Source organism: Oncorhynchus gorbuscha, linkage group LG10 (genome assembly GCF_021184085.1).
Source record: "Oncorhynchus gorbuscha isolate QuinsamMale2020 ecotype Even-year linkage group LG10, OgorEven_v1.0, whole genome shotgun sequence".
Lineage (NCBI taxonomy): Eukaryota > Metazoa > Chordata > Actinopteri > Salmoniformes > Salmonidae > Oncorhynchus > Oncorhynchus gorbuscha.
Genome location: NC_060182.1, coordinates 58,431,221 through 58,442,425, shown reverse-complemented (window position 1 = coordinate 58,442,425; position 11,205 = coordinate 58,431,221). Strand labels below are relative to the sequence as shown.

The following is an 11,205-nucleotide window of genomic DNA, read 5'->3' as shown; positions in this document are numbered from 1 at the left end:
AGACTACATTATATGCAATAATTGTATATACAATTGCATTGTTTACCTCAGTCAACAGCTGCGGCTGCCGTCCTTGCAGCAGGTGATAGGGCGAGAGAATGCCATCGTTCCTGGTACCCATCAAGGGACTTTCCCAAGTCAGTCTTGAGGGTCTGGTTGGTCCGTTCAACCAAACCTGGAGGAGGGGATAGGAAAGGGATATCTATTGACAATGTAAGATATTGAAATATGTCTGATTATGTACTATGTAACAGTAAAAAAAAAATGAAATACATTGGTGACAGAATATAACCTATAACATCCGTACCTTGTTCCAGAGTTCACGACCTCGGTCACTCAAGATGACCTCAGGAGAACCGTGGGTGTTGAAGATGTCCATCATCGCCTTGGAGGTGGCCTCGCCAATCTCATCTCTAATGGGTATCGCCAGTTTCATCCTTGATTGGTATCATACAACACAAATATAAATGTTTGGTTCCAAGCACACTTTTTAATGAGTTACAGAAGGGAATTTAGAGTTAAGCACTTTCTCTTTCTTTACTGACCTTAATGGGTATTGATTGCCTCCACCCACTTGGTAAAGTAATCGTTCGCTGTCAGACGCCAGCTGTTGCCATTCCTGGATTTCGTGAAGGGTCTGAGGTTATAATATTGAACACTACTGTAGTCAAATAAAGCAACCATTACAAAACAAGTTATCAGTGCAACATTTTTATTGTGACAGTTAGCAATCATGTGAAACAACTGATGGGCTTCAACTCCGGCGACAGTCTTCACACTCTCAAACTTCTGGCAGGCTAGACAGGTACTGACCTTTAAGTACAAAGTTACAAATTGAAACATTGTGTGCTCTCTGAAATGACATTCATTGAAATCATAATCATTTCAGATATAATAGAATGTGATTGATTAACAAAAGGTTATTCCACTTTCCCAGCTGCCCACATCCTTGACAATCCCACGGCAGAAAAAGCATAGGTTGATTTTGGCAATCATGTGCTTCACTCCGAAATGGCCAGCGTGCATTTCGGTCAGCACGGCATCCTTCTCCTCAGTGAAAATCACCCTCCTATGTGGCTTCCACCGTAGGTACATGTGATTGCCTAACAATTTGGAGGAGAAGAGTTGTTGAAATACTCAAGTCTAAGTGCATTTGCACGGCTCTCTCTCTCTCTCTCTCTTTCTCGAAGACGCCTAGTTAAGTGCAGTTGTAATTACCATAATTGCTTACACTTTTCCATTTGATTGATCATGTTTAACTTATAGCTATATACCTCATTATGACAGACATATATGTATATGTATAGCTATCAACATGTAGATGACAAACTAGCTAGATGGAAAATAGTTGTTGAAAAATGGTTGTACATAGCTAAATCCTTCCAGTTATCTAATATAAGTTAACTGCTTAACGTTACCCTGATTTGGGAAAACCTCTGCCCAATACAAATGTTGTGCCTCTTGTCAAGATCAGTGGTGCCTTCATAGTACTTCGTCTGGTTGGAAAAAGAAGAAAATGTCCTCAAAGGATGCCATTGAAGTGCAAGCTACATACAAATAGAAAGACACAAAACAGTTAGCCAGCTAGCTAACATTAGCTAAATAAAGCTATGGCTGGCTATCTAGCTAACTAGGCAGGTTGAGGTAAATAAGTACAGTAGCTAGCAATGTCTATCTAAAAACAGCTTCAATTATTTATTCCTATTTAACAACATTTTCTTATATAGTGACAAATACAATATAGAGTAAAGAAAGAGCATTCTCGTTAGTATTTTCAGTCCTCTGAAGCAGTAAGTAGTCAATGTCAAAAAACATCATCCTTGGAGAGCAATTTTGAGGTAGTAATTTCGCACGGACTGAGCGTACACTTATGAGGTGAAATAGAACTAAAACTGCCCACATCCTCTGTCCTCCGCGAAAGCTACAGGTAAAATAGAGCCAAGCAACCAGCATAGCAATACACTTGGTTCATTAGGTAGGGCGGTCAGAATTTTGGAAGTTTTAGCAACAGAAGCCAGAACTCATTGAATCCTATTGTGACGCAGGGGGGACACTTTTTGGCATGACAGTCCCATCCTGGTTGCCGTTGCAGAGTCGTACTCTCCTCCCAGTGGGGATCCCCTACTAGTTGTGCCCGGGGTTCGACTGTCTGCTGCCCTGGAACCTTCAACCACGAAGTCTCCACCTGCCTCGCCTGCTCCAGCCCGGAGCCAAAGCCGGCGGGGGATTCTTCATCTGCTCCTAGGATGGAGCCTGAAGCTACTGCAAATGTCAAGTGCAGCCAGGACGTTGGAGCCCACCTGCCAGTACCGTGCTAGTTCCAGCCCGAGGGTCCTGATACCTCTAGACCTTCCAGACATTGCCTTAGGGGACCTGCCAGACATCACCCTGTGTGACCCACCAGAAGTCACCTCTGATGTCCCCCTTGGCATAGATGTTGAGTTCCCTTCCTACTTGGTAGGGTCAGAGTTTCAGTTTCAAGTTGGTAGGCAGTTGCCTAGACCGCAAGGCTGAGAGCATCCTGCCCTGCTAGTCCACAAGTTGCCTCTGCTAGGTTCTGCCATCAGTCCCTATCAATAGGTCCTCAGTCTCCAGCTGTAATAGGTAGCCTAGCGGTTAGAGCATTGGGCCAGTAACCGAAAAGGTGAAAAATATGTCGATGTGCCCTTGAGCAAGGTACTTAAACCCTCATTTGCTGCAGGGGTGCCAAACTTCTATGGTTGACTATGTAAAACAACACATTTTACTGCACCTATCTGGTGTATGTGACAATAAAACATCATTATAAATTGTTTTACTAGGTCTGCAGACCTCAGTCCCTAACCCAGGTAGGATATTTTTAGAAACGCAATCCTTTACCGTTGCTAGCTAGTTATCTGTCCAAAATTGTAATCGGTAATGTAACTTTTGGATTACCAAAACTCAGAAACGTAATCTGATTAATTTCAATTACTTTTAGGTTACTTTCCCTTTAAGAGGTGCAGGTTAATAGCTGGCGAAGCGACACAGTCATCAAATCTGATTTTAAACCTAACCTCACTGCTAACCCTAATCCCTAACTTTAAATAACCCTAACCTTAATCATACTTCTAACCCTAATGCCTAACTGTAAATTAAGACCAAAGAGCACATTTTTGTTCTCATTTATTTTTTACAATTTAGCACATTTTGACTTTGCAGCTGGCCTATTTAGAGGAAATCATTCACTTCTACCTCAAGAACAATACTCATCCCAATAAACGTCAACCTGGTTAAGAGGCATTAGAAGAAGAAAAAAATGGATATTACCAAATGAACATCCATTGCACGATAAATCAATGTCAGAGTTTACATAGCTGGCCATAAATGGATGTTGTATATTCCAATTGGCTCATTTGTCCTCTCTCCTGTAACTATTCCCCAGGTCGTTGCTGTAAATGAGAATGAGTTCTCAGTCAACTTACCTGGTAAAATAAAATAAAAATACAATAAAAATGTACTTTACGGGTTGGTTATGTAGATTTCTTTTAACCCATTGCTTTCTACTACAGGTAATAGGGTACTAGGAGTAACTAACCCCTCCTAAGAACAATGTCTAATTGCTGAGACAAAAAAGCAACAATTAGGGAAAAAAAATAGTATATGGATGAAGGTCATGCTTAGGCGAATATACTATCAAGGGAAATAAATGGCTACAGTTTACACTTTTTTAGTTATTTCATGGAAAGTTGTTTTTAGAAAAGGGGCGTTTTTTAAAGTCCCAGGGTAACTGTCCCCCTCATGGCCCCTGGGAAGAATTTGGCATAGGGTTTCACACAAGTGTGTTAAAATGAATTTAATCCGTTTTCTTTAGTAAGTAATACTTTAAAGCTAAGTCTTAGTTGTATTATTTGAATTATTTAAATAAATATGGGGGGGGGGGGTGGTGTTGCACATGTCGCCATTAATATCCACACTATGAGGAGACTTGATGTAAAGTCCCTCACCTGCACATTACTTTTCTTTGTTCTTTCTTTGTTGTTCCTTTTCCATTATGTACAATTGCAATAAATATGATTTAAATAATGCAAGAGTTTAATTCCCGGCAGTCTTTAAAATTACATTCAGGAGGAAAAGGTTTTCAATCGTTTTAATTCATTAAAACATTATTCATTGGTAAATAATATTGGAATGGAATAACATTAAATAACAATGGAATATAACATTTAATAACAATAACTTAACTAATTAACTCAGTGTAACATTGATGTGGCAACTCTCTTATGCTCTGCTATTGAACGATCTCATTTGTACCTGTAGGTCACAGTAAAATTGGAGCCCACATCCTGCTCACACCTAATCCAGTCCGCACCTGTGGCTGAAAACGGGGAAAGATGCCAATTGAAAGCACTCTCTTAAAAACGTAGATAGCTATCTAGCTATATGACATAAAATGCTGTGTAAAATAGCTAAAAGTCAGTTGCACTCACTAGTGATTAAAACTGAAATTAGGTTACATTATCTTTTTTTAATGTATTTTACCTCAGACGATCTGCAAGTAAGGTTGCTAGCTAGTACTCCTTTTTTATTTATTACCTTTATTTAACTAGGCAAGTCAGTTAAGAAGAAATTCTTATTTTCAATGACAGCCTAGAAAAAGTGGGTTAACTGCACTGTTCAGGGGCAGAACAGATTTTTACCTGAGCAGCTCAGGGATTTGATCTTGCAACCTTTTGGTTACAAGTCTGACACTCTAACCACTAGGCTACCTGCCACCCACATTCTAGTGGTTAGAATGTTGGACTTGTAACCAAAAGGTTGCCAGATCGAATACCTGAGTTGACAAGGTAAAAATCTGTGGTTAGGCTACCTGCTGCCCCCCTGCCGCAGCCCATGCCAACCAGCTAGCATAAACTAGTGCTAACTGGGATAGTCTTTGTCTAAATAGGTAGAAAAATATTCATAAATTACCCTCTAGTGGGGGAGGGGTAACTTTACACAAGAAAATCTCAAATTTTCTCTCAAAACAAGTGGATTATTTCATAATTTGGTGACATCTTGTGGTCTTTATGTTAATTAAGGGGGGATAGTTACCCCCTACTACCCTACAATCAAGATATATCCTTCCATTTTAAAGAATCTGAGCCTGTCAGATTTTCAGTAATTACAATTTATTTAATACCTGTTGATCTATAAAAATACGATTTTGAGATATGGAAGTATAGATTAGCCAAATTGTTTGACCTGAGCATAACCCAAAAACAAAGGATTTATTAGCTTACTCTGTTGTTTAGAATTTTGTTGTCATTGAAGATTGATTGGGCTCACTGATTCAAATTGAAAATTAAATGCTGCTCCTGGAATGGCATGCTTTGAGACAAACCGAAAAGTACTATTTGCATGTGAAAAATGTATGCCATACGCTGCATTTGCTATAGGCCTATTGTTTATGTTTTTGTTGGTGACACTTTAATATCGCGATAATTTGCAGCTGTTTAAGTTTAGCAAAAGTGTACGAGTTCGATCATTGGTCCGTTAGGCCTATGGACATTGTTTTGGATCATCATCAATTAGATTGAGCAATAAAACCCCCACTCGTCTTCTTAAATTTAACTCGGTTTTCAGACTGTGGAGCAGAATACTATGGGGGAGTTTAGAAGAGAGGAACTCAAACTTTCATTCCAAAGGCTGGGATCCGCACTATCACTTTTTTCACTGGCTGTCCACTGAGGCGTATTCATTATGCAGATTCTGTAGCAAAACGGCTGTAAAATGGAAGCAAGTGAAAAAAACAGGGAGAAACCTACCTGAATGTGTCCAATAGAAACTGTCATTTTGCTCTATTTGCTTCTGTTTGGTTCTTAAATGGTAAATGGCTTCCGTAATGAATACACCCCTGGTCGCAAAAACAATGATTGATAGGCAGCTTAAACTTCTTCAATTCAACCATTATTGGGTTAATATACACATATACATGTGTGAACAGCCATCCACCTCAACCACAATCCGTAAGCTGCAAATAGCTAAATGAGAGAGCAGCAGTGTGCTATGTAGCAAATAATAGGCCTAAGTGATATCTGCATTGCCTGTAGGCTACACCACTGCTGTCATCCTTAACTCCAAGCATTTATTCAAGTTAGATCATCTTTGGATGCCGACAGCAGTCGCACCATTGGAAGACATAGCTTGGACTGTATCCTACAAAAGCCTATTCCTGTTCTTTTGGTGTCTCATCATAGTGACTCTCTGACTAACAAACTTAAACTTGCACCTTTTTTCAATGCTGATTTGAATGTCACTGGGATAACAGAAAGGTGTCCAAAAAAATATTCCCAAACAACTTTTCTGAATTTAGAAGTAGATGTAATCAAATAGTAATCCTAGAAGTAATCAAATTGTTTTTCAAAAGTATCTGCTGATTACAATATGTTTTGCTGGTAACTTAACATATTTTTTTAACGTTTAACAATAAGATCTGTTACATGTAATCCGTTACTACTCAGCCCTGCCCAGGTGGGTCATCAGGCTCCTTTCCGGCTCAGAGTTATCAGTTCCTTCGGTATGCCCAGAGGTTCAGAGTTGTTCTCCCTGTCAAGTCCAGAGTCAGAGCCCATGTCAGGCTAAGAATCAGTTTTCTTGTCAAGTCCAGAGTCAGTCTCCCTGTCAGGTCCAGAGCCAGTTTCCCTGTCAGGTGCAGAGTCGTTCTCCTTGTCAGGTCCAGAGCCAGTTTCCCTGTCAGGTCCTGAGTCGTTCTCCCTCTTAGGTCTAGATTGACTTTCCCTGTCAGACCCAACGTTATCAGCACTAGGCTCCCAGCCCTCAGCTGTTCTAGTTTCTCTGTCTCCAGCTCTAGTTGGCCCTCAGTCCACTGCTCCGCCAGGCTATAGGTTATCTCTAGATGTGCAGTCCCTGCCGCTAGCCAGTTCGCAGCCCCCAGCCTCAGCCTGCACCCAGTTGCCTATACTAGTGTTAGGCTACGAGCCTGCTGTCTCCAGTTCTACAGGGCTGCACACCTTCTAAACTGAACGACCCTCTGTCCCTAGTACCTGGGAGACCACCCAACTTCGTCTTCAGGGCCCAGCCTGCCTCAGCCTCCGGATCACTGATGGGAACCATCGCCTCCAGCAGGTGAGTGAGCTGCCAAAGACAGTTGCGGCCGGCGTACCACATTCCTCCACCGCAGTAGGCGAGCCACCTCCTCCAGCCGTGGCCAGTATCCGGCACAATACATAGCATCCAAGGATGGGCCCCAGCTGCCCTGCACCAGCTGAGTCAGAGGATCCTCCGCCCACCCATGGCCCAGGACTGTCCCTGCGTCTCCGTGCATCTCCCTCATGGGGCAGCCCCTCAGCCCCTTGCGTGCACCGGAGCTGGCACCGTACTGGCCCCCATGGTTCTCTAAAGTCTTCAGTAATCTGCTGCCCCTCTAGTTCAGCCAGATGGACACTAGGACTAGACCCAACCTTGTCTGGTCCCTTCTCTGCTCTGCCCTTCTGTCCTGCCCGTCCTGCCGAATAGGACTAGGCCCTTTCAGGACTTCCAATTGAGGTCTTTTAAGATGTGTGGATTTCGAACAGAAATCCAGGGGCGGCTGTAAAAAAGGTTGGCCCTCTTAATCTGATTGGCCTTCAGATCTGTGAATCACCCACCTATTCCAACCAATACGATGCTTGGATGCACTCCAGGGCCCTGCCCCTGACATCTCACATTAGTGCATGTGTGCATTCATTGAACTAAGATTGGGTATAATAATACTGAGTGATGGTTAGCTTACCGTGTAATGTAACTTTGTAGATAGGTTTTAGAGTAATACGTTGCTAGCTCTGAGCTAATGCTAGCACTGCCTTGTTCTATGTACCCTCCCTGAGCATGTTACCTCGTCCAGTTTATATTGTTTATTCATTGCTACAAGCATGTTAATTGAGTACAACTAGCCTATTCATGATTAAGTGGGGCGGCAGCGTAGCCTAGTGGTTAGAGCGTTGGACTAGTAACCGGAAGGTTGCGAGTTCATACCCCCGAGCTGACAAGGTACAAATCTGTCGTTCTGCCCCTGAACAGGCAGTTAACCCACTGTTCCCAGGCCGTCATCGAAAATAAGAATGTGTTCTTAACTGACTTGCCTGGTTAAATAAAGGTAAAATTTAAAAAATTAAATTAAATAAGTGTATTAGCAATGGTTATATGCTACCGCTGAATAGTATAGCCTCTCTCGTGTGCCCACTCAGGCACAGTTAGTAATTGCTTCTGTTGCCAGGCTAGAGGGCCATGAATCTTAAAGGAATGCCCTTTATCTACTTCCCCAACGTCAGATGAACTTATGGATACCATTTCTGTCTCTGTGTCCAGTATGAAGGAAGTTAAGAGGTAGTTTTGCGAGCCAATGCTAACTAGCAACGACTGGAAGTAAGCTAGTAGATACCAATAGACTTCCATTCATTGCATTAATGCTAGTTAGCATTGGCTCCCTCTCATTATGTTTACATGACTGATGTATGAATGAATATCCCTGTGTTAGCCTGTATTATTATTGCAATCGTTAATGTGCTTTTATCAGGGCATATGTTTACACATCCTGGTGTCCATTTATAGTTTGCATGTCTATTCTTCTTAGTATCTTGTAAATTGAACCTAATGGTTGTATTTTTCCCCCTTTTAGAACCACAACAATATAAATAACTTCTAATGGAATCAGCTGCATCATGTTCTGACCGGACAGCACCATAATGGGCAGATCTTAGTGAATTAGTTCAAGTTTACTAGCGGGTGAAGGCATTCACAGCCGAACACTCAGACGAGCTCCAGCTAGACGTTTTTTCCTGGTCCTAGTTCTCGCCGGATTTAGCAACCCCATAGATTCTTTCAATGACCGCTGATCTAATATCCCAAAGTTATTTTCATCTGTAGATAATTATACTAGAGAAGTTCTGAGCAAATAATGTAAGACATAACACTTCCCAAAAATACTGCAAAGTTGGCTAGGAGCTAGAAAGAGGGTGACCGTTTCTGTCGGCACCATCTTGAATAGTTGGTAGTAAATAAATATAATTGGTCTGTGGTTAAAGTAACATATGGACCTAGAACCATTTAAACTGTGTTCAGTTACTGTGTGTTTGTAATAGACAATCACACTGTATGTGAGCAATCTCAGTTAACCCAGAAATAAAGTCTTGCGTAATTGGTCAGATGCTTGTTAAGTTCAGGTCCATATATGTTAAGAGAAGACATAGAATGAGGATCGGAACCAGTATGAAGAGCCATTTATGTTCAAGTAGTCTGTCCACGAGAGATTAATGTGTGAGCAAGTAGTGAAACGAAAGGTCAGACATTGCCACCAACTTGGACGCCACCAAATTTAAGTATGTCACATGGTTTGCACTGCGGATCAATCCTTCGATATCATTCGATATCAAGTTCAGAAGAATAATCCGTGATGAAAATCTGCTACCAAAACCTTTGCCTCCTATCGTGCGATAGATAGTGGATGCTTGCCAACAGCACTGCGAGTCACTACGTGCCTGATAGGACCTGATTGTCACTACGCGGCTAGAGTGATGTGTGTGTGTGTGTGTGTGCGCAGTCAGATTGATGTAGTTCAGAGAAAGCCTAGGTATTTTTCCTGTTTTTCTCCTAAACCATTAGTAATGACGTTATGAGGAGTGGGGTTCTTGCCACCAGTGTCATCACCAGATGATCAAGTGGCCAAAAAGTGGCCAGAGACTTGGGAGGGAAGCACTCTCATAACCGGGACTGCAGGGGCTCTAGACAGCCAGTTTGGCGCTACTGCACTGACCCAATGTGAGTGGATGAAAGGATTCAACTCCATGACATAGGATGTTGCTGGGTCAGCTGCAATGGGTGATGTGAAATTATGGAAGGGTGCTCAAATGGTGTTATGGTATATCTCAGGTCCGGAAGCATTGAAGTAATAATTTCTCAGGTCCAGAAGCATTTAAGTAATAATTTCTCAGGTCCGGAATCATTTAAGTAATAATTTTTCAGGTCCGGAATCATTTAAGTAATCACTTCACTGTTTGTCTACATACAAAGCATGTGATGAATAAAAAAACTTGACCCGGAGGTCAATTCGTTTGGGGAGCGGCATTATGTTTGTCTGTGTGAATGCGTACACACTAAAGAGACACAGGCGTAATAACTATTGGATGGTTGAGCATCTACGGCCATCGTTGCAGTTACTATGTATTGTATAGGATATATATATATATACCACGATCAAAATGTGTAATTGCTGCAATGCTAAATACCATTAATCTAACAGACGATTGTGTCAGCATTATGATCTCTCCCCTACATTATTGTGATGAATAACTCATGATCATTTTGAGTCCCCCATTAGGAGAAAATTAGCATTTTGTTTTCCTGACACAGTTATCCAGGCTTTTCTGGATACATATGAAACAAAATGGCCTGATTGAATTCATCTATGATTTAGAGCGCTGGATGGTGTTTGAAGTATTGTACTGTATATATGCACGGAGTAAAGAGATAATTCGTTCTGAGGCTGCAAACCTGTTCTGTTCCCCTGACATATGAAAGTCGACTGGAGAGCAGGGTGAGAATTCAAAGGAAGCGCTTCAGACTTCGGCATGCCTCTGCTGTCTCCATACACACATGCACAAACCGAGTGCTAAGAGAACCTTCCCTTTAACAAAAGCAAAAGGGCCAATTCATTTTGCAGAGAGCGGGGAAAAGAGAGGGGGGTGTAGCAAAACAGTGAAACGCATGAAACATTGGAAGACATTTCTATAGGAATTACTCCACTTACTGCCTGTTGTGTAAAGAAGTGGGATTCTGGACACCTGCTTCTGTTGATGGGCTTTATCTTTCCCTCTCACTAGCTTGGCGGAGAAGAAAAACACTGGACTTCTTGGCCCTGGCTGTGTGCTCAAGGTCCTCTCCAAAGCCTGTGTGCGCAAGCTAAACAAAATGAAGACCATGGATCGAATCTGAACTGAAGTGTTTTTTTAAATTGAGAAGTATCTATTTCTTGTTGTTTTCAAAGACTCAAAGATGTTGGATTATATCTAATGTGCTTTAAAAACGTGTTCCTCCTTTCTTTCTTCCCCTTGTTTTTGTTTTTTTACATTTTCCATTGACCTACATTTGTTCATGAGTTGATATGCTTTGTGGCTCCCCAGTGACTCCCACTGTATTGAATTCATCTGGTTCCAATACATCCTGTGCAGAACCTATCAATCACTGGGGAGCACAGAAAACTAATAATTT

The 11,205-nt window shown here is 41.7% G+C and overlaps 1 long non-coding RNA gene across 1 annotated transcript; it reads right to left on the bottom strand.

Annotated features, from left to right (window-relative positions):
- Positions 1 to 568: 568 nt before the first annotated feature.
- LOC124045408 lies at positions 569 to 10,957 on the bottom strand. The gene is made up of 3 exons (XR_006840849.1): positions 10,745 to 10,957; positions 1,419 to 1,496; positions 569 to 1,103 (listed from the first exon to the last, which is right to left on the bottom strand). It is a non-coding gene; the product is annotated as an uncharacterized LOC124045408 (long non-coding RNA).
- Positions 10,958 to 11,205: the final 248 nt, after the last annotated feature.